This window comes from Hibiscus syriacus, unplaced genomic scaffold (assembly GCF_006381635.1).
Source record: "Hibiscus syriacus cultivar Baekdansim isolate YM2019G1 unplaced genomic scaffold, ASM638163v2 tig00117034_pilon, whole genome shotgun sequence".
Lineage (NCBI taxonomy): Eukaryota > Viridiplantae > Streptophyta > Magnoliopsida > Malvales > Malvaceae > Hibiscus > Hibiscus syriacus.
The window spans coordinates 3,066,328-3,093,822 of NW_024063533.1; the positions used below are offsets into that span (position 1 = coordinate 3,066,328).

Here is a 27,495-nt window from a genome sequence, read left to right on the forward strand (position 1 = left end):
ACAGTAATGGCCGATGATAAGAAAAATTATGAATTTTAGAGTTTGTGTATTTGGGGTTTATTTTGGGTCTTCTGTAATTTTAGGGAAAATGGATTTTTTTAAATAAAAAATATTAGTTTTAAAAAAATAGAAAAATATAAATATGACATGTGTCACTTAAAGGTTTTTTTAATGGTGTAATAGCGTAGACAACTAAAAGTGTAACATTGAAAACTTTAAACACTTATTTTTAGCACACAAAAAAACTCTTTAGGTACCTAAAGTTAACTAAGTGTATAGTTTGGACACTTATTTTTGTGTTAAGCCCCCTAAATATATAGCATTAATATATATCAAAAGTCACTATAGTTATTTTTATGGTCTAAATATAAAAAAAAATGCTCAAATCATGTATATTTTTTTTATGTAAGTGTATATTTTTCGATCAAATTTGGTGTTTAATGTTTCCAAGTTTATCTTTTAGTGTCTATATCGTAAAAGTTATTAAAAAATTCATTAAAAATCAATCAATCAGTATTTAACACATTACCTTACTTCCTATTGTCTTTACTTTTTTTAAAAAAATAAATTTCATAATTATTTAAAAAAAGCTTCAACTTTTCTTATTTTTGAAAAAATACCTCAAGATCTTCAATTCCGACATCAATCACTACCGCCATCGGCGATCATCGACTCATCCGTTGGTCACCAGCTCGTTGACCACCCGTCAACCACTCACCCATCGATTGGGATTGACGTGTGTTAGGATTTAGGGGTTTATGAGTTGGATTTAGATATTTGTGTTTAGGGATTTTTGGGGTTTGAAGTTACGATTGACCGTCGGTGACATGTGGGTAGGCGTGGACGGGTAGGTAGGTGGCTGGTGGGGGCGAGAACGACTGTAAACAGCTGACGGTTGGGTGAATGCTTTGTGAGTAAGGATTTTGGGATTTTTTTAATATTTTAGAAATATCTTGACGTTTTTTGAAAAATAATAATAATTTTAAGTCTTTTTCAAATAATTTAAAAAAATTATAACATGATACCTGTCGCATTTTGAGTGGTTTATGGAAATTTTTTAACGTTAGTTACTGCCAAGGCATCAAAATGAAAATGTTGAAAACGTTAGGCACCTAAATTGACCAAAAATAGTTTAAGCACCTAAATGGGAAAATATATATAGTTTATGCGCTCTTTTTATATTAAGGTTTTTTTTTATAATTTAGGTTGGTTAGTATATAATTATTTGAACTCGAATTTTTTAAGTAGAATAATATTTCTTTTTATCACTAATGTTATTTAGTAGATTTGACATGATATTTTAAAATAATTAAGATTTTATATAGGAAAAAATCCTAAATTATATCATTTGTTAACTTTAGGCATATTATGTGTTCTCTCAAAATATGTGTCTAATCTTTTGGACGTCACTCTTTTAAGTGTCTACATCATAACAACTGTTAAAAAAATCGTTATCTGACATATGTTGCATTTATAATTTTTAAAAATTTTATTTTTAAAAGCTCAAATTTCTCTAAAATTTGAAAAAAAACACACACACACTCCAAAATCCTTAAAAACACATAAAATCCTTAATTTCAATCATATTAATATCGTTGGTCGTTTGTTGATCATTTAAATCCCTACAACCTGTCAAATTCTAAATATCTAAATCCCTAATTAATATTATCGATGTTTATCACCATCATCGTCGACCGACTAAAACCCCAATCTCACTTGTCGACCAACAATCTAAATATTTAAATATCTAATACTAATCATCGACGAATACCCTTTAAGATGATGAATTGGAAGCCGAAAATTGATTTTAACATTAATAGAATTAACGGGAGTACCACGGGGTTATGCAAGCCTAGGACGAAATACGAACAGTAAATATCTGAGTATTTGGGATTAAAACAAATGAACGAATAAAACATAATTCTGCCCATAATCAAACAATAACTTCATGCATAATTCCGACTTCGAATTCTTGGGCGGCCGACGTTATTGGGAATGGATATTTGGAAGTTTAGGGATTTAGAGATTATGTTTAGAAATTTGGAGGGTTTAGGATTACGATAAAGATAATGGTTGGTCAGTAGATAAGTTGTGACATGGGTGGGTGACTATTCGGCGGTGGCAAAACAATATTAGTGACCAAGGATGATTGATAATATTGATTTGAAATTAAGGATTTTAAGATTCTTTTTTAATTTTAGAGAAATTTGGAGTTTATTTTGGAGATATATATATATATATATATATTTATATATATATATATAATTTTAAGTTATTCAAAAAATAAAAGTTTATAAATGTTACACGTGTTAGATAACGATTTTTTTTAACTCTTGTTACGGCTTAGGCACTTAAAAGAGTAACGTCAAATACATTATACACATATTTTGAACAAAAAATACTTTAGACATCCAAAATTTACAAATATTATACTTAATTTCACACCTCTTGACATGTTGATTTATGCTTTAATCAACATGTCACACCCCAATTTAGGGGTCAAATTATAAGATTTTGAAATATAATGGTTATTGTGTAAACTTGATGTTAATTGAGGAACCCAACCCCGAATTAAACCATTTTTTATTGGGTTAGTTCAACTCGATTATTTTCCTCCCGGTTCGTGTTTCAGAGAGGGATAGCAAAATCCCTTAATTGAGAAATCCCCAAATTTCCCCCCAAAGCCTAGCACCGATCGTCCTCGATTCGCTCGCTCCGACCGCTGTCACCGTGCTGCATTGTCACATGTTGAACCAGCTTTCCCAGGCGACCAAAACCCACAGTCTGTCGAGGTATAATTCGACGTTAATCGGCGCGAATCGTCGTTCAAAGCTATGTTGGGAACCTCAAACCCCATTACAGTTTTCTTTAATTTACAACCCATCTGATGGTCGTTCCACCTCACCGCCTCCAGCACGGTGTTCCCCAGTCGTTTCTGACCAGAACCCGACCAAAGTCGTCGTCAATCGTTACGCCTTCGTTATCCGCCATTAAGGGTAAGTCTCGAATGAATTTCGATTTATTTAACGCGATTTTGGGTTGATTATTTGACTTGTTGTGAGTTGTAATTGTTGTTTGGAAGCAACTGGAGAAATCGGTCGACCACCCTGACCTCTGTCACCGCCGCACGCGCCGCCACCTGCGCGTGGGGCTTGTTTTGATCCAAGGATTTATCTAGAATCGGGTCGGCCCGACCCGTCTGATCCGACATGACCTGCCTGGTTCAATCCATTCACCGAGTCAACTCTACTAGGTTAACTCACTAAATCAACTCGTTGACTTTGACCAAGTCAACCCATTGACCGTTGACTTTAATCGAAAAAGTTAAATTTTTCGAAAAGTCTTAATTTATATTTTTTGACGTCATGAGTCCGAATCCGAAGTCCGTTTTGCCAAATTCGCACCCGGTAAGCTATTTTTCAATGTTTTATCTTCATATTCAAGTTGGTTTCTCATTTAAGTTCATTTTTTGACGTAAATTTGGTTGCTATGTATTCAAAGAATTATTGGACGTTGAATTCAAGTTCGAGGGTGATCAAATGGAGTTTAAATGGTCGATCGATATGGCACAGAAACTGAAGTAATACATTATTACATGTTTCATGCTTTATGGAACATATTGGTATTGATTTCTGCATGGAAGAGTATAATTGATCACATGTATGTAGTGATCACTTCCTAAACTCAATCCAAATATTATAAAAATTCGGTGACCAAATATAACTTATATGGCTCGCTTAAGAGAAATTTGAAGATCAATCGGAAATAATTATAAGTTCAGTGATTCAATAATAAATTAATTGGTTTCAAGATCTGTAAATTTTTATAAATCTCTTTAAAGGTTAAATACCAAGATTATTTGGATAAGAAATTACCAAAAATAGCCCTAAGGAGTAAAATTATGAAAATGCCCTTGTACTGTAAAAGACTAAGACTTCCCCGGATGGTGAAAAATAACTCTAAAATGACATACTTGACGAATTATCAGAAAAATTGCATATGATCGAATTGAAAGGAATTAATAAATGTCATCAAGCTTCGTAATAACTATAATAACCTCTAATGATCAAAGGAGTAAAAATAACCTGAACGCTAAAGGAACTAGAATACATTCAAGCCTAAATTATCGAAATTATGCCACTGACATATTTGAATGAAATGACGATTATACGCTTAAAGTGTTAAGCACAATAGATGACTATGATAATGGAGACGACTTGAGAACTCATATCATGATACACTTGAACCTTGGAATCATCGATTTAAATTCTGGATCTATATTGAATGACCCTGAAATGTAAAATGACCCAAGGAACAACATCTAAGCATTGTAATAACTAAATACCCTCTAGCTCTGAAATAAATAAATCAACCTCGAATACCAAATGACCTATAAATTCTATTTTCTGAGATAACACCCGGAGACTGAATTATCGAATGTACTTTACACGTCTTAATTTCATGAAATGACTAAATAATATGACCAAGTTGAACGGATTAGAAGAACTGTATATATCTGAATTTCGGAAATGATTGAATTACTATGGAAACTCTGAAGTGATCGGGATAGACTTAACTACTAAATGAACTAAGTAACCTCAATGACCGAGGATTAAGTAAGTGATTTGGATAAGTCTGGAAACGTTGATGAACTTACATGATGTACTGTCTCTATGGGTTATAAACCATGAATCAAGTACGTCGACATTTTCTAATAGTGTTACAACGTGGAAATGAAATAAAGTCTACTGGAATATATGTTTGTCTCCTTAAAATTTATTCAGTGATGATTCTAAAGATGATCTATGGACAAGTATTGTTGGTAATAAAGAGTGAATACCCTGGAAGGGAAACAAATTGATCGGTTAACATGCATTAGTTCTGGGAGTTGTTCAGCTCGAGTTAACTCGATATTCCGATAGATCGACACAAATAGTAAATGCCCTGAATATTCGTTTCTACCTTATCAGCTCAAATCACTATGAATTCTCCAAGAACCTAATGCCCAAAATGCCTCTGATTTTTCTGAATAATGGAATCACTCTTGTAATATCTGAAAACCCAAGTAACTAAGATACAAAGGATTCTGAATATCTTTTCTGATTACATAGTGCCTCCGAAAAATATATGAATAATTTATGATCCTGATATCACGTTCTGAATAACTGATAAATCGGTTAAGCTATCAAACGCTATTATGGGGATCTCATTTATGAATTTAATCAGTTTACAGAAGTTTATAACTCCATATCTGATAAATATTAATCACCTCTAGTGTGTTCCCTGATCACACGGATGTTTTCTTTGATTTATGTTCTGATTTATGATCTTTTTTCTGATTTATGATATCTCCATTTACTGACTAAAATTATTTTATACGTGGTAATCTAGTATCTCGTATGAAGACTTTGGCAAGTTCAGTCGATGTTGGTAATTCCTTGTATAAGTTCAACACTGACTGATAATTCCTTATGGACCTAAGGCGACCCTTGGGTAGGTTATACGGCCCCGATATTTTTCTTGTGTAGGCCCCGTGGCCCCAAGAATTTTCTTGGGTAGGCTTTCAGGCCCCAAGGTGCTCTCTTAGGTTATGCAGTTTTGGGGAACTGCATATGGCGTTCAGTTGGAGCGTTTTACTATTGTTTTAAAGATACTTTTTAATTTGATATTGTTTTAAAAATGATATGTACATTTTCACTGGTTTTGTGGGAACACACTAGATAACCTATTCTGATCTTCTGAACCCCGTCATTCGAAACATTTCCTCTGAACTGAAAGCTTACTATCTTTTACTATCTGAGATGTCAGTGGGACCTCAACTCAGCACAAAAATCTATAGATGTCCGAATCAATAAGGAAACATATGTTTATCTGTTATCTGCATGTTCTTCAACATCATCTGGTAGTTATGTATTACTGAGCTTTCCAAAGCTCACTATGTTACTCACTTTTTCAGGTTAAAATGATTGAACCAGTGCAACTATCGACATCAGTAAGGGAGTTCCACCGGTGTTGCTTACGGAGTACGATGTATGTGTTTAGGAGGTATGTATGTTGTATTTTGTTTTTATATACGAGTCTGGAATTTGTTTTATTTTTTAATATTGGTAAATTTTACTTTTGTATTATAAATTGTTTTATGATTTTACTTGTTTTAACATAATTTTTAATTTTTCGGGATTTTTACGGTGGGTCACTCTGGTGGCCCTAATGTAACACTCCAGATCGGATCGGGCCACCCGCATCGGTCTGAGGGGGTTACACAACAAATTGATTCTATTTAAAAAATATATATAAACTTTACACAAACCAAACTATCTCAGGGGTTTAAGAGATGGTTGTTATCTTCATATGTCTAAGGTTCGAATACCAAAGACTATAAAAGTGTTTGAACTCTTACTGACAAATGATTAAGAATCTTTAGAACATATATTACTTGTAATCACCTTAGATTAATCAAAAAATATATATAAACTTTTAATTTGAAAACATTAATTTAAAAGAAGAAACAGAAATTAAAGAAGAATAAAAGGTATTATTTCTTTTTTCTCCTAGGATATTCCATCATTCATGCTTCCACATGAACTCTAATTTATGCTTATTAGCCTAAGGTATTTTTGCAGTGGCTATGAAGTAATTTACTTTTTTTAAAATAGTCTAGAGTAATTATAACGTAATATTTATTTCAAACCTTATCGTTATGTTAAATTAGTACAATGTATAAGTTATAAAGACTAAAATTGTTTTTGACTAAGATCAAATTAGTACAATGTATAAATTATAAAGACTAAAACTATTACTATATCATATCATATCATCATTTTCATTGACTTAACGGTCAAATTTAATAATAAATAATCAAAATAGAAATAAAACACGACATTAGAATATTTGAATTACTTAAGCGAAAAATATAAATTAAAAACAAAAGCACAATTACACTCGTAAGATACTTAAATTCTATTTTCAGGTAAAATTAATTGAATACTTAAGTTATCAATGGAGTTTTTTTTACGTTATAAATTAGTTCAATCTACATGTTGAACCTAAACTTTTTTATGTTTATGAGGTACTTGAATCATATACATAAATATTTGAATTTTAATCTAATTATATCTGTACTAACATTTTTTATGAATGAAATCATCTATTTAAAGAACAAAATATTTAATTAAAAAGTAAATTAAAAAAAGTTTATTAGGCAAAACTCGATTCGAAATAGTCGATCAACTGACAAAATATAGGTAGTTAAATAAAAATTTAAAAAAAATGTTTAGAAAATAAATTGGGATTCAACGTGAGAATTAACCCAAATTCTTTAATTATACAATTTGTATAGGGGTGTAAATGAACAGAGCGTTCGTTGAACTGTTCGTGAACCATTCGTATAACGTTCGTATATGTTAGTTTGTTAAGCTAGACAAAATTTTTATATTCATTTAATAAACGAACGAACACACACACACAAATGTTTGTTCGGTTCGTTTACATTTTAAATATTGGTGAAGGTAGGGACTAAATTGAACCATTGGTAAAAGTTAAAATTCAAACTATGAATTTTAAGGAGTTTAAGCACTACTGGCATAATTTTACTATTTTTCTTTAGCTTGCAAATGAAAGGGTAAAACTAAAAATTGAATATATAAACGAACATGTTCTTGAACACTAAATGAACATGTTCGTGAACGTTAAATGAACGTTCTTGAACATATAAATGAACACGTTCGTGAACATTAAATGAACACATTAGCTAACAATAATAAAACGAACACAAACACCTTTAAAAATAAATAAACAAACATGAACACGATATTACAAATTTAAACGAACATGAACACCTTTAAAAATAAACAAATGAACACGAACATAACTTTATTTATTCAAACTCGGTTCATTTACACCTTTAAATCTGTATATAATTATATCTAGAAATAAATATAATAATATTATGCTTAACCATATAAATGGAAAAGGATCCATGCTTTTTACTCTCTTGTTTCCTTTTAGAGGAAAGGGAATTTCCTATTAGATTTTGTTAGTTTTTTTTTAACAATAGATTTTATAAGCTTATGTATAAAAGATGTCTCATGACAAGATTATGTATGCTTTATACTCATATTTTAAATTTATTTTATGAATCCTTTTCATTTGGCATCATCAACTAAAATCACTCAAGTTTTTTTTAAATGTGAAATTATTAATCGGCCACATGCCCACAACCTTGTTCAAAGAGAGGAAACAATTATTTATTATTAAGAAAATATAAAGCTTTGTTTGTCTTAAAGTTGAAGTTACAATAGAGGCAGGCCCAGGCCCGCTTCCATGATTAGCTCAACCAACCTCAAAATTAAAAATAATAAAAAGCTTCATGCTGAATTTAATAGAACATGGCGTTGATTTGAAGCCCAAACACGGCATTATTCAACACAACATGCGCTGTTGGATTGGAACCAAAATATATAACCTTTCCATTTGTTCAATTTTCTCACCGCTGACTTATCAATTGGGCCAAGTATTTTAATGGTTGTTTGAATGTTCACTCACTTAATCCTATGATGTAGCACGTTCCAAAATATTGGAAGGCACCTGATCCTGGCTGGTGTTGTCTCAATATAGACGGACCAGTCTCACAATCGACTGGAGAAGGCTCAATTGGTGGTTTTATTCGCGACAATGAAGGATCTTGGATCATCAGATTTCACAAAACGTTGGGCGTTCTTGATGCACTCCAAGCAGAACTCTGGGTCATTTATTCTGGTTGACAATTTGCCTGGTTACATGGATTCGAAGTTCTTCCTGTCCAGTCTGATTGTGAACAAGCTGTCCGAATGATGAATGATTTCGCTGCTATCTCGTCCTCTCTATCTTCGGTGCATGCAATAGCTAAGATCCGCAACAATGCATGTATGACGGATGTTCGATGGATTCCACGGGAGGGAAACCGTTCTACTGATGCCCTTGTCAAACTCCCCTACACTTAGGACGACACTATGACAACTCTAGATGACCCCCCGACTGAGTTACAACAGTTCTTAGACCGATATTGTATAGGTTCCCTGTATTGTAAGCCAAATGTTACTTAGGCTTCTACTCTGTCGTTAAAAAAAAAGTCTCTCTCTACTTTATTCTCTTATTTTAAAAAAAAAATAAAATATTAAAATTATTTTCTCCTTTTGAAAACAAGAACATTTTGGTCCACTTTCATCATTGTTTTCTTAGACAATATCCCCTAATCATATTTCAATATATATATATATATATATATATTAAACTAGGATAAATACAATGTAGTATATGTTTAAAGATAACTTTTAACCCTTGACATTGAACGCTTGTATCTCTGATATTTCTAGTACTCGAATCCGATACCTCAAAAAATAACAATAATTCTTTTACCACCAAAGTCTCTGGTTCATACTCTTTTTCTCTCTTTGAGTAAAAAAATAGATTTTTTATAAAACCATCTTATAGCTTAAATTTGAAAATAAATAAAAATAACTTGAATGTGCTCTAACCATCGTCCGATGATCTCACCTTTTGAATATATTTTTTCTTCACAAGTACCGAACTTCTCCCATATAAATTGGTGAGAAAATTATCGTAACCTCATAAATTCAAATCTAAAATAGATTTCTTTTTCTTTTATATTTTTCTTTTTTATATCTTCTAGTTGTCAATTTTCTATGATTTCTCGTTTAAAATTAAAAAAAAATACATATAAACTGTGAACTATGCCTACAAGAAATACAACCAACCATTCAAAACACAATAAACTATTATTTTAAAATAAATTGAAGAGAGCATAAGAATTAATTGGTATTTGTGTGTGTCAACATCGTTTTTTTCGCCCGGGCGGGGAAATGATCAATACTGACTCGGAGATTTTCTCTTTGAAAAGATTTTTCGAAATGTGAGGAGCCGCCACCAATCATTTAAGGTGTGATTGAGATACCGTAAAAATCAGGTGATTCTAATAAAATATTTTATTTTTATAAAAATACCTAGTTTTAAGGTATGCGAAAAATCCAGAAATCATGTTCGAGAGTCAGTTACACGTGGGAATGATTAGCACCCCCACAAGCGCCCAAAAATTGGTACATAGTTGATTACCCTATATTTAAAATCAAAAAATTTGAGCTCGATCTTTTTTAATTTGGAAATCATTACGATGCAAGTTGAAAAATGGTATTCATTTATTAAAGCCGATAGCATTCGCCTCCTAGCACAAATGCGAGATATCAGCTATTGTGCTCGATAACCGAATATTTCCTCTTTTTAGAAAATGATGTGGTCTTTGAAAATGTTGACCTATTTCAGGATCACCAGTAGTCACCCTCTGAGCATACTTGCGGGAGATATACCATTAATTTCCTATACGTGAATATTGCGTTAAGGTTAAAAATAATGCATCAAACAAAATTTTAGTTAATCCTAATTAAACAAAGGTAAAAAAGGTTTTTTTTCTATCTTAAGGCGTCAAATTATGAAATTAAGGAGCATAGGGGACTAAACCTAAAAATGTAGGCTCTAATATTCTGTTTGATTTTAATCATTATCGAATCGAATAATCGAGATGGTCCCTCGAGCATTAAGGCGAGGACCACTCAAATTATTCCCTAAATTAAAAGACTAGTTTAAAACCTAACTAAAAGTGAAGGCTCTATTTAACATATTTAATTAGTCAATATTAATGCTCTAATCGAAATCCGGGGACTAAAGGTTAAGATCTAAAATACCGAGTTCTAAAAGACTTAAAAGTTTAAGGACCTAAATTATAATTTCTAAAGTGAGGACTAGTTAATAAATCGAAAGCATAATTATTAAAATTATTAAACCTAAAGTATTTTTAGAAAAATATTTATTATTATAATTTTAAAAGTCGAGCAATTGATTCAAGTAATAAGACATCTATTGCGAAAACTCGACTCGAATTGCTCCCTAATTAAAACTAATGTGAAATCCTAATTTCTAAGCTTGATTCGAATATTATCTAATTTAAAATTAAATCTAAGAATTAAAACAATGAAACAACAAAACAATTAATAAAACTAATTAAAAATATAAAATATTAAAAAAATAAACATAAAATAAGGATCTAATTGCATAAATAAAATAACAATGACTAAAATGCAAGAAAATAAAAGTTAGCAGTTAAATAAGAATAAATAGTGACCAAATGCAAAAATTAAAATAATATTAGCTAAATCATAAATTAATAGTGACTAAATTAAAATAAAACAAAACAGAATGATAAATTGAAATAAATTAGAAACGAAAGGTCCAGTGACCAAAATGCAAAAGCATGACAAAGTTTAGGGGACTAAAAATGATAATAACCCAAAAAGTAACAACATGCACAGAAAAGGCAAAATTACAAAATCATATACAAAATAAAAAAATTAAAAAGTCAATACACATGACTAAAGTGTAAAAACACGCTAAAAGTAGGGGACTAAACAATTAATTTACCAAAAACATAAGGCATTGTTAAACTATATTTTGATATAACAATTTTAGGCAAAATGTTTTTGGACTTGAATTGAATTTATTCAAAATTTTCAAAAATAATTCAAAGTCCTTAAAACTTGGAATTGAGCACAAAACAATTTTCTAGATAAGTAGTATCGATACTGTTCTTACAATATCGTTACCAATTGAACAAGTATCGATATTGTTCATATGGTACCGATACCAAAGGTAAGGGAAGTATCGATACTCATTAGGTAGTACTGATACTACCAGCTTTACTCAATTCCATAATGCAAAAATGGTACTGATAAATTGGTAAGGGAAATATCGATATTTGCCCAGACTAAGGGTATCGTTTACTCAATTCTTTGGTGGGAAACCTTTTAATGACATTTAGATAAAATAATGACGTTGTAAAATCGTCTCCAATGAAAACATATTTAGTGACGATTTATTATAATGACGATTGAATTTGAATTAGTCGCGTTGCACATTTGTCACTAATAAGTTTTATTCGTGGCAATTTAATTTGTCTATTTTATAAGACACTAAAAGTGACATTTTATTATTGTCACAAAAATAGTTTAGCACGACGAAATCAATTATTTGTCACTTATTTTTATCTCTCTTTTTATATGACGATTTTGAAAGGCGACATGAAATTATGTCAGTTATATAAAAAATAAGATAATCAACAATATTAATAAATAATGCAATTTATAGAGTTTTTATTTTTATTTTATTGACATTATTATATAGATTATCTCATATTCAAAGTTTTTTAGAGTAAACATAAATAATAAATCGTTAAAAAAAATGAGCAGATGATTTTTTATATATTATTATAATTCTATGATTTTCATGATGTTACATCAAAGTGTTTAAAAAAAATAGATATTATTTTGATCATATAAATGCCCATAAAATTTAGTATATTTAGATACATATAATATCCATAATTTTAAAATATAAATATTACTCTTATTATAGAAATACCATATCTTTCCCGTTTTCATTTTTTGCCTACATTTTTTACTAATTTAATGTACTCTCAATAATCGCCTCTCCAAAATCCTAGCTCCTTCACTCGCTGCCGTCGATTCCACTTAGTGAGCTACTTTCTCTCGCAATCTCTCTTGCTCGGCTCTCGATTATATTTATTGGTTTTCGGATATTGATTTTCTTTTCCCACTTCCAGAATTCAACAGATAAGCTTCGAAAACGATGTCGGACGAGGAACGAGATGAGGAGGAGTTGGATCTCACCTCCCCTGAAGTTGTTACTAAATACAATAGCGCTGTTGAGATCGTCAACAATTAATCTCCTTTTGAATTTGATATTATCTTTTTTGTGAGTTTTTTTTTTCTATTTTGTGTTTATGTTTAATACTGTTTGGAAATTTGTAAAGGCTTTGCAGTTAGTTGTAAAAGAATGCAAGCCGAAAGCTAAGATTGTTGACGTTTGTGAGAAAGGTGATGCATTTATCAGAGAGTAAGTGTTTAGTTACTGATGGATTTAGTCTTTATTTTTTTGTATGTTTTACTATTGATGATGAAATTAGTGATTTTTGGATTGTTGTTTGTTTTATTTAATGTGAAGGCAAACATGCAATATGTAAGAATGATAAGAAGAAGATTGAGAGGGGTGTTGTCTTCCCCACTTGTATTTCTGTCAACAACACTGTTTGTCATTTCTCTCCACTTGCTAGTGACACATCCGAGCTGCAAGAAGGTGATATAGTGAAGATGTAAGCTTCAAATACTGTTTTTCTGCTTAATTTTGGCGTTTTTAATATTTTGTTAGGATTTAATGTTTTTTTACCCTTGATGCAGCGATATGGGTTGCCTCATTGACGGGTTTATTGCCGTAGTTGCGCACACCCATGTTGTTCAGGAATGGCCAATCTCTGGCATGAAGGCTGATGTTGTTGCTGCTGCAAACACTGCTGCTGAAGTTACCTTGAGGCTTGTCAGGCCTAGGAAAAATGTAATTGTTCTGCATATCTTGCTTCAATATTCTTTGTTATTCTTGTGTTTTCTTTAGCTATTGTGCATTTTATCTTGTAATTCTTGAACCAATTTTTTTACTTTTCTGAATTTTGGTTCCCTAAATGATGAATGTCTTGTACTGGCCATGGATCTACATTCAAATGAAGTTTTTGTCATAGTTACTCTGATAGGGAAATTGATCTCACAACACAATGCCTTTTGATTTGACTCGTAGAGGTGATTGAGAGATGTATAATATAAATTTTAAGGATAGACAACTTTGCCGAGGTGATCAATCTTTTATTTATCCCCTCTTTTCCCTGTTGCCAATATTATGTTGTCATGTTAGGCTACCTTAGGCTAGTACATCTTTTATTGGTTTATGCCAGTTTGCTCTACATGACCAACATTTTCTTTATAACTAACACAAAGTGAGTACAACCTCATGGCTGTTTTTATTTAACTGTGAGAAATATTGTCAAGTAAATGCTATATTTTCATTGTTTCAAAGTTTACCATGTCCAGAAATATTGGTTTTAATTCTTTTTCGTGTATATATATATCTATATATCTTTTGTTTGCTCACATGATTCCTATGTGATAAATAAAATCTTGAGCTATGGATTTAGTTCCAATGTAGCCTCTTTTAGTCATAGTTACATTGATTGAGAATCATGTGTGATCTCCCTTTGTGCCTCACTTTCTACCATCTGTTTTAACCATCCAACCCTCATGTTGCATGGGAAGACACTCACTGGAGATCAATTGTTTTCTTTTTCAAACTTAAATTATCAACATAGTCTGGACTTTCAAATTTTCCTCTATTTTTTTCCCTAGGTGATTAATAATTTTCAAAAGCTATGGGCCAACATCCAAGTGAGGTTTTTGTCATAGTTACTGTGATAGGGAAATGTTTTTTAATGCTCCTCCTTTTCTGATGAATGCATTACTAGTTACTAGTTTCCTTTGTAATTTATATTGTTTACAACATGCATCCATACTTCAATTGATATTATCCATTGTACTTAATGTCTTTTGTTATGGTTTTAATGGCCGAATAAAGATGTAATGATGCAATTCAGAAGGTAGTTGCAGCTTATGACTGCAAAATTGTTGAAGGCGTTCTTAGCCATCAACTGAAGCAGTTTGTGATAGATGGAAACAAAGTCATATTAAGCGTCTCCCAATCCGATACCGGAGTTGATGATGACGAGTTCGAGGAGAATGAAGTCTATGCAGTAGATATAGTTGTTTCGACTGGTGAAGGCAAGGCAATTGTTTCTTTTTATTTAACGTTGTTTATGTGCCTATGCTTATGTCTATTGATCTTGTGCTTGAAATTTTCATGCACTAAAATTGCAGCCTAAGCTCTTGGATGAGAGGCAGACAACTAAATTTTCAGTTGACAAGAATTGTCATTTAAAGATGAAGACCTCTAGATTTATTTTCAGTGAAATAAATCAGAAATTTCCTATTCTCCCATTCACTGCTAGGTCTGTAATCGTTAAAAGTATTTGGTTTGAATATGCGTTGGTTGCTATTACTGCTGTGAAGTGCTTCATGTGGATTTCCTATGTACAGGCTTTGTAAGAAAAGAGCTCGTCTGGGTTTAGTCGAATGTGTGAATCATGATCACTTGCAGCCATATCTTGTTCTTCATGAGAAGCCCGGTAAGAAATGATTGCTGAAATCTAGTTTAATAGTGATATGAGATGAAATGGTATCATGCCAACACTATGAGCTGATGCAATCTGGACTGTAATCCTGCAGGGGATTATGTTGCTCATATAAAATTCAGTGTGCTGCTAATGCCTAACGGATCAGATCAGATCACATCCCATCCACTTCAGGAGCTGCAGCCAACCAAGACAATAGACGATCCTGAAATCAAGGCAACTCATTATTCAAATGACAAATGATGGACAACATATGAGGCACAAGCAAAATGTAAGACCTCACAAATTAAGTATTAAATTGTAATTTTTCATCTAAGGATTATTTTATTTATGAATGACTTTTTTAGGAGAAAATGGAGGAGTTGCAATCAACTCCAGTTGAAGAAGTAGCAAAACCTAAGAATATTGATGATATAATGGATGAGGTACTTGGTACGAGACCAGGATACATTAAGGGGCTTGGGTATGGACCAAAGCCTAAGAAAACAAATTCAAGTGCAGATATAATCAAGTTAAAAAAAGAGTTAGAAGAATAAAGAAGATGAACTTAATAACTATAAATCGAAATTTGAATTGATTCAAACTCAAATAGAAGCTATGAGATCTGCTTTGTTAGTTGTCGGAAATCAAGTGCCATCACTTCAATTTTCAAGTGAACAATATAGTTAATCAAATAAAAATTATTATATAATATTAATTGTAGTAACTAATCTAATTATTTTAATTTGTAGCTTCAAATAATACCACGAACTCAACATCAATAGAATCACAATCGACTCAAGGTTTGAATTGAGATTGCTACAACGAAATATTCCACAAGTCATATTATTAGCATATTATTTTTATTTTCTGTAAACATTTAAATATTTTTATTTATATAAATGAAATTATTATGTTTTTAGTGAAATATTTGCTTAAATCTTATTATTTTGCAATAAGTGAGCTAATTTTTTAATTAGATTTGTATAAATAATTTTTTTAATATATATTGTCATTAAAAATGTGAATTTTTAGTTTTGCCACTATATTGGTGACATTATATATGGTGACGTTATGCATAATCATCATTCATAATATATTAGGTAACAATATTTTATGTCACTAAAATGTGACATATAAGTTGATTTTAATGCATTATTTGTGACAATATAAACTATCAATAACGAAATCTTATTTAATTTAGTGACGTAACGTCATATAATATAAATTATAAAGTGACGTTATGCATAAACGTTATACATAATATTATTAAGTAACATTTAATTATGTCACTAAAAATTTGACAATATCTCTTTCGTCATATAGGTTGATTTTAATGTATTATCCGTGATGATATAAATCATCAATAACGAAATTTTACATAATTTAGTGACATAATTAGTTGTCATTGAATATTAATTATATAGTGACGTTATATATAAATGTCATCCATGCTACTATTAGGTGACAATATACTACGTTACTAAAAATGTGACAATTTTCTTTTCGTCACGTATACAATGAAATTATTGTGTTATTGGTGACGATATGATTTATTAATGACAAAAATGTACATCATTCGATGACAAAAGTAATTGTCAATGAATGCAAATTAAATTGTGACGTTATCTATTAGCGTCACTATATATTTAACAATACATGACGATAACACATACATCGACTTTTGACATTTAGTGACACACCTAGGGTGACGATCGTCGTGACATTGACTTTTTACGTCACAAAATACATCTAGTGACATAAATTGAAGTTTTAGTGACAATAATATAGATGCCACTAATAAGAAAATTTGTTGTAGTGAATCTTTAATGAATTTTGATCAAAAATTGATTTTCAATGCAAATGATATCTCTCTAACAATTGATATCTACTTTTCAAATGCTTTGTTTTTACAAATTTTAAATTTTTGACCTAAATTTAAATGTTTATGCATGTGTTTTAAATGTTAAAGATATATCTCTAACAATTGTTATCAAATTCTTCAAATGCTTAACATTTTTGAAAGCTTTATGCACATGTACTTAATTTAAATTATTAGTATTACATAAAGTATTTTAAACTTGGATATATTGAATTTAATGTGTTACTAACATTTTTGTTAATATTTGTTGAAATTCAATTTTGTTTAAGTGTCAATATTTTAAAGCTAAATTTTGTTTGGAATGCACTTTTTGATGGAGAGTTTTGATTTTTAAAATGCTTTTAATGTAATTTTACAACTTACTCTCCAAAATTATTTTAGAAATATAAAGTTTAATTATTTTTTATATACAAAAAGGGGGAAATATGAGTTTGAAAAAAAATTCAATTTCTTAATAAAAAAAGGGGAGCTGAACACTTTCACATATTTTACAACAATTGTTATCTTTTCCATTAAACATTTTAGTAAGGGGGAGTTTTGTAAAAAACAAATTTTCAAATATTTTGTTATATAAAAAAGGGAGAGATTGTTAAACTATATTTTGATATAACAATTTAAGGCAAAATGTTTTTGGACTTGAATTGAATTTATTCAAAGTTTTCAAAAATAATTCAAAGTCCTTAAAACTTGAAATTGAGCACAAAACAATTTTCTGGACAAATAGTACTGATATTGTTCTTACAGTATCGATACCAATTGAACAAGTATCGATACCAATTGAAAAAGTATCGATACTCACTAGGTAGTACCGATACTACAATCTTTGCACAAATTTCATAATGCAAAAATGGTACCGATACCCAAAAAGGGTATCAATACTACTATGTATAGTAGTATCGATACCATAGGCATAAAATCGATATCATAAGGCCTCAAAGGTTGGTAACAACTAGTTGATTTTAAATATAACAAAGGTAGTACCGATACTCCCTTTAGGAGTACTGATACCCCTTGGTCTGGGAAACTTTATTTTGTACGAAAATTGATCCCCAACGGCTCCAAACCACCTTCAACGGCTAGACACGACCACAACAACATTCCAACACTTAAATACAAGTTGAGGACACTTGAAGAAGGGTTATAACACCTATCCAAGAAATCAAACACAAGAGAAGAGTTTTTCAATCTTATTTTCATCTCCCTTGTAAATATTTATGTTTTTGTGAGCTTAATTTGTAAACCCCTACCTTGTAGAGGTTTATTTGTCACTTCTTTTAATCCTTTTGTTAAAGGGTTGGTTCTATCTTAGCCATTGAAAAGATATGGTTGTAAAGGTTACTTTTCATCCTGAAAAAGAAAGAACAAATTAGTGAATTTGTTAAAAAATCCTTAGTAAGGAGCTAAGGTAGTGGATGTATACATGGTTGATAAGTCGAACCACTTTAAATCTTTGTGCCTTATTTCTATATTTGTTCTCTCCTTACTCCCTTATCAAATTATTCTGAATTAACCCCCTTTGCATTTTTCGATTGTTCAATTTGAGCCTCTTCAAATCTTAACAGGCAAGCACAACAGAAAGGTACAGGGGGTAAAATGCAATTAAACCATAATTTTCTCCTATATATACCAAATCTTCTTTAATTTGTTTCATTTCAAACCAAAAACAGGGGAAAAAAGCCAAACACTCTCCCCTTCCTCGATCGACCCACTGCCGGCCGACCCTAAAACTCCACATACGATTGAAAACACCAAAATAACCCCAAAAAAATCCCCAAATCTATATCTAACCCCTTAAAGCCTATTTTAGGACCTAGAACACCAAAACCCTCCTAAAACTATCTGAAAACCAGCCAAAACCGTTCGGTTACCCCGGAATCCGATGACCCTCCTCCGGGCTCATGTAACCTCTGATCTAGCCTCATTATATTTTTTCGTACTGTTTTTTTTATAAAATTATCTTGGTTGCTATGGTTTTTTTTTTTTTCGAAAAACTGGAAAAAAATACATCTTTTTTCAAATCTAATTTGTTTTTTTAGCTGATATTCAATCTTAATCGAAAAAGGAAAGAAAATAAAAATAAATAATAATGTAAAAAGGGATAATAACCTACAATGTTTATTGATGCCTAGATCTCTCCAAAAAAAATGAGAGAGTTTACACTGCTTTTTTGCTTATGGATTCTCGAAAAATTACAACGTACATGTTGGGGTCTTATTCCCGTTACCAAACATAAAAATGATGCTCTTTATTTTATTTTCCTTGTTGTTTTCTGTTGTAGGTGGAGATGACTGTGGCGTGTGGGAGTGGCTCTGGCAGGATTGGGTAGAGGCTCGGCAGGACTGGTTGTTGAAGTGGGCAGCTAGTCAGATCCGGGTCGGGTCTGATTCGTTTGGGCTTTGGGTCGGGTTTTAGATTTAGGTTGGGTCGGTTTATTTAAGGTTTGGTTTGGTTTTGGATACTGTGGGTTTGGGTCTAAAAAATGGTGATTACTTGTACATATACATACTAGTACTTTTATAACGTTATTTTATTCCAGTAATTTAATATATATATTTTATAATGATTTATTATTTACAATAATATATATTATGTCTAAATGATTATAAGATAATATCATAATAGATGCCTTTAACCCCAGCCGCTTGCCCTTTTTCTCTTCTTTGTTTGACATGCGTCAACATCATCTTAGTTATGGTCATCGACCGTCTGTAATCCTTATTTTTTCTCTATTTTTATATCAAATCTTTGTCTGTTCTAATCTTTTTAGTTTTTAATAACTCTATATTTATGACGTTTTTTTCGTCTTTATGCCACGTTTTCATATGTGTTTTGGCACGTTTTTATTTTCTTAATCGGTTGTTTGATCTTTTTTCTTTTGATTATTTTTTCAGGGTTAGACCACGACTGATTAGGATGAGCTTATTATTCTACTGATCTTCCATGCTTTGGACCATCGAGTTGAACTTGGATACACGATTTGCGTTCGTATATAATTTTCTCATGACGTTCGATTCTGATTTGCGGATGTCGATGATCTTTTAGTAGTTTAATCCCATATTGTGATTTGTTTACCGATGTAATCAGATTTATTTGTATCTATATTTTGTTCGAGTTTTCTGGATAGGTTTTAACATTTCTTTGTATGGTTCTTATATGATATTGAGTGGCCAATTATCCTGTGTTATTTGTCATAGGAAAAAAATTAATTATGTGTTTAGTTTATGAATTTCATTATAATTTTGAATATTTTCTTATTTTAATAAAGTTTGCGGTTATATATATATCATAATAGATGCAGTTACTTAAATTCAATTATTTTAAAAAGTATCATTTTCTTTTATTATTGAGCCCACATAATAAATTATATTTACGTTAATATAATACAATAGTGACAAATGTATATCGTATATTTTGATATATTACAGTTGGCATTTTTAACTTATTTTAATGTTTTGATTGTAGAATAATTCTTTATTTCTCCACCCAACATAACATAAAAGACAGAAGGAAAGAAATGCTAGAGACGTGTCAAACTATAAGCTAAGCACTCCTACATTACTCAACCATGTATATTGCTTTTAATATGTTTTATAGATATCTATACTATCTAAACATGACTTTTTTGAAGATTCTTTTTATTTCTTCTTCTTTTACAATTTTTTTGTTGAAATTAATTTGAAATTATTCAAGGATTGAATTGCTTGCTCATTCCATTCAAAATAATAAGCTTGGTGCACATATCAAGTTACATCGGTGATTAATAAATTGTTATTATTCTTTGATATCACAGGTTTTGAGCAGTCCATAATGCCAAGGATATGAGCGTTCAATATTAAATAGTTGAAAGTTATCTTTAAACATATATTATTTTGTACTTACCCTAAATTAATAAAAAAATAATAATAAACTTGTTTGTTTTTATCAGATTTTAAAGTTTTTAATATTTCTAATCCATTTAATTCAGTTCAAATTATTGAAAATACAAATTTCTAATCTGGAATATATATATATATATATATATATATATATATATATATATTATTTAATTAGGACAATAAGAATACAACATTAGAATCGTTATATACTAATTAAAAATGCTTAATTTAATATAAAGTATCAATGTAAAACAATTTTTATTTTAATATTGAATATATAGTAAATTGGAGCTTGCGGCTCGAGGTATCAAATTGTAGTCTATCTTCAATACATTATATTACTTATCTTTTTCAATAAATACCAGTAGTCCCAAATAAAATTTTGGATAAACTACAAGTTTTGTACTTTAATTATTATTTTTTTCATTTTAGTTATTGAATTATTTTTTAAAAATTATAACTAGTTGTTATAAAAAAATAAAAATATCATGTCATCAGTTATATTAATTTTTTAACAATAAGATATTAAAATAAAACTAAAACACAATGTTATGTATGTTTTTTTTAAATAGTTAGGTGATTAAATTAAAATAAAAGTGATAATTCATATTACATGTAGTTTATTCTTAAACTTTTGGACTAAGCAAGTTTCAATATATATGGAAAACAAGGGAGCACTAAGATTGGTTTAAGAAAAAAGAAGTAAAATGACCTCTTAGACCCCTCTCAATTTCAATATGTGTAAATTAATCTCTCTTTAAAAATATTAACATCATGATTGATACTATAATTTAATAGTGAAAAGGGCATAATAAAATTCGTTGAAAAGTTTGATAATTCCATTTTGAGGTACAATTGGACATAATTAAAACTAATCAAATTCAATATAAGAGATCGAATTGGTAGGGGAAGAAGAGAGTGGAATCAGCAGGGTTTGATGGCTGAGGGCATTAGCATTTACCATAAAATGAAAAAAAAGGAAAGAATAATTTGTAAACAGCTAAGAAAGTGACAGGCTTTTCTTGTACATGTGATGGAAAGACACGATTGACTCACTATTCACCCACCTATTTCCAAGTTGCCCCCACGTTCCCCTCTCCACCATTTGTGGGCTCACTTCTTCTCTCCCAATAATACGCTCTCTCTCTCTCTCTACCAATTTCCTCAAAAGAAAAAAAAGGAAGGACATCCTTTTGCTTTTCAGCTTTCCTTGTTTTCTTGCCCAAAATCAACACCTTCATCTTTGGATGCTTTTTCAGATTCAAGTTTTCTTCACTTCTTGGAGACACAGGTATGCATTTCTTCTTCACTTTGCACCTTGTCCTTCTTCCTTTGCTTTTGATTTCCCAGTTTTTATCCATATGGTAATCTTGCATTTTGCTTATTAACAGTTGCTTTATCATTCTGGATGTTGCATGGAAGTGAGAACTTAGTCCACTGATGTAAAATTTTGAATTTGGCGAGCTGGGTTTTGCTTGTAGAAGGATTTTAAGATCTGGGTTTTCCTCATTTCTGGTGAAGTTTTAGGTTTTATAGAATCTAGCTGGTTGAATCTTTTCCCCTTTTTTGGCCGATACTGACTTGTTGAGACATTTCTTTCGGTCTCTGGGTGTTGCTGTGTCAGTTCTTTGGAGTTTTCTTTGTATTTTTAGCTAAGAGCTTTTAATACACGTTTAAAGGCTTTAATTTTGGCATTTGGTGGTGTGGAATAATAGGGGATTTGGGTGTATTTTCTAAAATGGATATGATAGTGTAGGAAATATATTAGTGTTGATCATTTGTAGAAATATGTTTAGTTTACCTTCTCTAATTTCACCAACTTCTGGTGATATCTCACCACCACCTTCATCTCCTACCTTGTCCTCTAATCCCTCAACCACTTCACCATCCCCCACATCATCTCAGCCAAATCAAACTACTGATCCTCCACCATCCTCCTCACCACCTCCTGCAGTCTCTACAGCTCCTCCTCCATCACCACCTCTTTCGCCACCACCGGCATTGACCGCACCTCCACCTTCGACCCCAGCTTCTCCTCCTCCATCCCCTCCAGCTTCCCCACCTCCAGCACTGCCCACATCTCCTCCACCTTCAGTTCCTGTTGTTCCCCCACCCTTGGATAATTCACCATCACCAATTTTCTCCCCCGCCAAAATCCAATGATCCTTCCCCTCCCCAAGCTGAACCGGTACCTCCAGTTGCAACTTCACCTCCACCTCAGGTCATTTTGCGTTCCCCACCACCCCCTGATAATGTTCCAACACCTCCTTCCTCAAAGTCTCCACCTTCACCATCAGCAACACCACCAGAAAGCTCGTCCTCGGATCCTGCTCCCACTCTTACACCTCCACCATCTAGCTCTCAGGCTGCTCCTCCTGCTGCCACAACTTCTCCCACGACACCCGCATTATCACCCCCTCCTTCAGTTCCCTCAACCTCATCACCACCTATAATTTCATCTCCGGAAACTCCAAGTACCCCATCGGTAACTGGGAGCCCTAGTTCATTGCCTGTAATTCCAACTGAAAAACCAATTGCTAAGTCAACTAATGGCACCAATGGATCTGTAAATGCAAGTAAAAATGGTTTAAGCAGTGTTGGTGCTGCGGGAATCGGCATTGTTGTTGGGTTTATAGTGCTCAGTCTTCTTGTGATGGCTGTGTGGTTTGTACAAAAACGAAAGAGGAAGAATGCTAGACCTAAAATCGGGTACACCATGCCTTCTCCATTTGCCTCTTCTCAAAATTCAGGTAAATAATTGAAACATTGCTTTTGTAAGGGATTTTATGTTTTTGATATTTGTCTGTTTTATGCATATTATGTGTTAAATTACTATGTTATTGACAAGTGAAATCTGTGTCCTTTGATGCTTGTTAATCGAGTTACCCTAAGTTTTCGGTTGCCAAAAATTTCAAGTTAACAAAGGGTAAAAATATATTTCTGGTTAATTGTCTCAGGGACTCTTAGGTCGCATGTAATTTGTGCAGATGATATTTCTATTCCTTTTGAATATTACTTCAATTGCACCCTATAATGATATAGGAACTTGCATTGCTCCGCAGATTCAGCATTTCTAAGGCCCCAGTCTCCGCATAAACTAGTCGGAGGTGGTCCTAGTGGTAGTTATTATTCATCAGACACTGGTGGTGTCAATAATTCCAGGTCATGGTTTACATATGATGAGCTAGTCCGAGCAACAGATGGATTTTCAGAACATATCTTTTGGGTGAAGGTGGATTTGGTTGTGTATACAAAGGTATCCTCACAGACGGTAGAGAAGTGGCTGTAAAACAGCTAAAAATCGGTGGTGGACAGGGGGAGCGGGAGTTCAGAGCGGAAGTTGAGATTATTAGCCGAGTACATCATCGCCATTTGGTTTCACTGGTGGGTTACTGTATATCAGAGCATCAAGGTTGCTTGTCTATGATTATGTCCCGAACGGTACCCTTCATTACCATCTCCATGGTAACAACTTCCGTGCATGAGTTCTCTGGTTATGATGGAGTAGGATATAGTTAAGTTCAAGAGTCAAAGTAGTTTTCACAAATATATGTTTCAAATTAAACTAATATGATGCATATTTATACCAATTCAGTGAGAGGATTCCCTTTCAATAACTTGTTTGGATTCTATCTGCTTGAGCATCTCTACTTCCCCAATGAACACTTTCATGCAATCATGCACAATAACATTTTTACGGATGATGATGTTTTAGTTTCATGCACTTTTATGGAATTTTGCAGGTAGAGGCAGGCCAGTTATGGATTGGGCTCTCCGAGTGAAGGTCGCTGCCGGTGCAGCTCGCGGGATAGCTTACCTCCATGAAGACTGTAATCTTTTGTTCCTTTTTTTGTACTTTGACACCCTGACGTATGCATCAAACTATTAGTAAGAACAAGACAGTAAAGTTTAAGCACCTAAAAGATCTGCTTGCTAGTTTGAAGTAATATACAATTGAAAACCTATAAAAGTGGTTTTCCTTTGATCAGGTCATCCTCGCATCATTCATAGGGACATCAAGTCATCGAACATTCTTCTCGACAACAATTTTGAGGCTCAGGTATGCCCATTTCTGCAAATATAATTTTTACAAAGCCCAATATTTTGATCTTGAATTGCTTTGGGGGATGTTGGCAGTGTTTTACGAATACCGTGTCAAGTGCTGTTAACTCGAGACATTCTGCGCTAATTTTAGAATTTACAATTGTACTTTAGGACCTACATGGGCAATTTTTTCCCGTTATTTTGATATACCTCTTTCCCATGTAACTTTCTGTCTTGCAATTCAGGTTTCGGATTTTGGGCTTGCAAAATTAGCTTTGGATTCAAATACCCATGTAACCACGCGGGTGATGGGAACCTTCGGGCAAGTTAACATTCGATATTGTTTGATAATTGAAAAATTAAATACTGAATCTGTATCATGAAAATTATTTTGTATATTACTGAATATTTACGCTTTTTTTTTTTATAAAGTAATTTGTTCTTTTACAGATATATGGCACCGGAGTATGCAACAAGTGGCAAGTTAACTGAAAAATCTGATGTTTATTCCTTTGGTGTTGTTCTCTTGGAGTTAATCACCGGGCGTAAGCCTGTCGATGATTCTCAGCCACTAGGCGATGAGAGCCTGGTTGAATGGGTAAAGGCTACTACTCCGCTATGTTTAGGGTTGTTATAAAAAAAAATTGCTTGCTTTTTCATGCATTTTCCTTTGACTTCTTTGTAAGTAGTTTTAGCTTTTACTGTTCTAATCTTTAAGAGATTTGATATTTTTCTTGAATAACATCTGAATTGGCAATCTAATGTCATATGACATTGATCCTTTGTTCATAATGGATCTCGTGGCAATATTCCGATTTCAAATGTTACTAATATGATACAAACTTGTTACTCAGGCTCGACCATTGCTTGCTGAAGCGATTGAATATCAAAACTTTGATGCATTGGTAGATCCAAGGCTGGAAAAGCACTATGTAGATTTGAAATGTTTCGAATGATAGAGGCTGCTGCTGCTTGCGTGCGACATTCAGCGGCTAAAAGGCCAAAAATGAGTCAGGTAATTAGGTTGGAGTACTAAGGAACTATGTTGCTTGGACTCGAATTTGTTTTTCCAAAGGTTTTTCATATATTTTGAGGATCATGTCTCATATCCACATCCGAATGTGTCGGATCTGGATACTTGATGCAAACTGAAGAATCCAAGTAATAAAGGTAAGGAACTTATACGTTTATTATTTTTTCGATTCTACTTTCTTAGGTGGTAAGAGCTCTAGATTCATTGGACGAGTCGTCGGATCTCACAAACGGAATGAAACCTGGCAAAGCGAGGTTTTTTCGGCACAACAATCTGCCAAATCAGAATGTTTCAGAGGATAGCATTTGGCAGTCAAGATTACAGTTCAAGTTTCTATAACCACTCTCAGAGCAGTTGGAGGAGTCGAGACAGCGGCAGTCAAGGTAGTTGGAAGAGTCGAGATTACGGGAATCCAAGTGGCGGCTGGAGTCAAGAACAGAGGGATCGGGACATTCCTTAATGCGATGAATGCGCCGATGTAAAAGCAAATCCGACGGGTTTTTTATGCTTACGAAGATTGAATTGTCATTACATGACAGAATCCAAAGGGATGCCTTAACTCTAAATTTTGGATAAGAATTCATTGATTAACATCATTGAATCTCACTCGATGTGTAATATTTGATAATTATGTTCATTTTTAGCCTCTCCCCCTATCCTAAATTTTTTGGAAGAAAAAAAACTTGTATTTTTCCCATATAGGAAGGCATGTATTTTCTGCAATATATAATTTTCCTTGTATTTATAGTTGTTAATAATTCAACACAAGTTTCCTCGTTTTGTAAGTCTTCTTTTTCGTGTTTGACTTCTAATGTGTTATATGATTCTTGTTATACAAGGATGTACTGATTAATATATATTATAGAGTTAATTGTATCACGTGTCCTCAAAGTATGACCATCATTTTAAATTGATCCTTAAACTTTTAAATATTTCAATTTCATCCTTAAACCATGGCTATCATTCTAAATTAGTCCTCAAACTTTTGAATATTTCAATTTTATCCTTGAACTGACCTTTATTCTAAATTGATCCCCAAACTTTTTGAACATTCTAATTTCATCCCAAACTATATGCATATGCTAATCACATCCCTTGTTAGTAAAATCATTAGGCCAAGTTATATTATTACATGTTTGAAGAACAAAAATTAGGTTAAATTATGGTCGAAACTAATTACATATTTGGATGAATTTGGGAATGAAATTGAAATATTCAAAAGTTTGGGGACCAATTTAGAAAGATGGTCATAGTTTAGGGATGAAATTAAAATGTTCAAAAGTTTAAAGACTAATTTAGAATGAGAGTCATAGTTTGAGGCTCAAATTACAATCTTCAAAAATTTAAGGACCAATCTAAAATGTGAGTTATAATTGGAAATATGATGCAATCAACTCTATATTATATTGTTAAAAGTTGAATCTAAGAAAAGAATTTTAAAAAGTGAATCTAAAAATAAACGTCAATATATATTTGTTTTTGTATTTTGACAGTTTTTTTTACCTAAAAACTAAGTTTTTGTATGTAAATATTTTTTTACCTAAGTGGT

General features: G+C 32.0%; 2 pseudogenes; both read left to right on the plus strand.

The window, feature by feature from the left end:
* The first annotated feature begins 12,482 nt into the window (after nucleotides 1–12,482).
* Nucleotides 12,483–14,650, plus strand: LOC120196598 (annotated as a pseudogene).
* Nucleotides 14,651–22,642: 7,992 nt separating this feature from the next.
* LOC120196805 lies at nucleotides 22,643–26,525 on the plus strand (annotated as a pseudogene).
* Nucleotides 26,526–27,495: the final 970 nt, after the last annotated feature.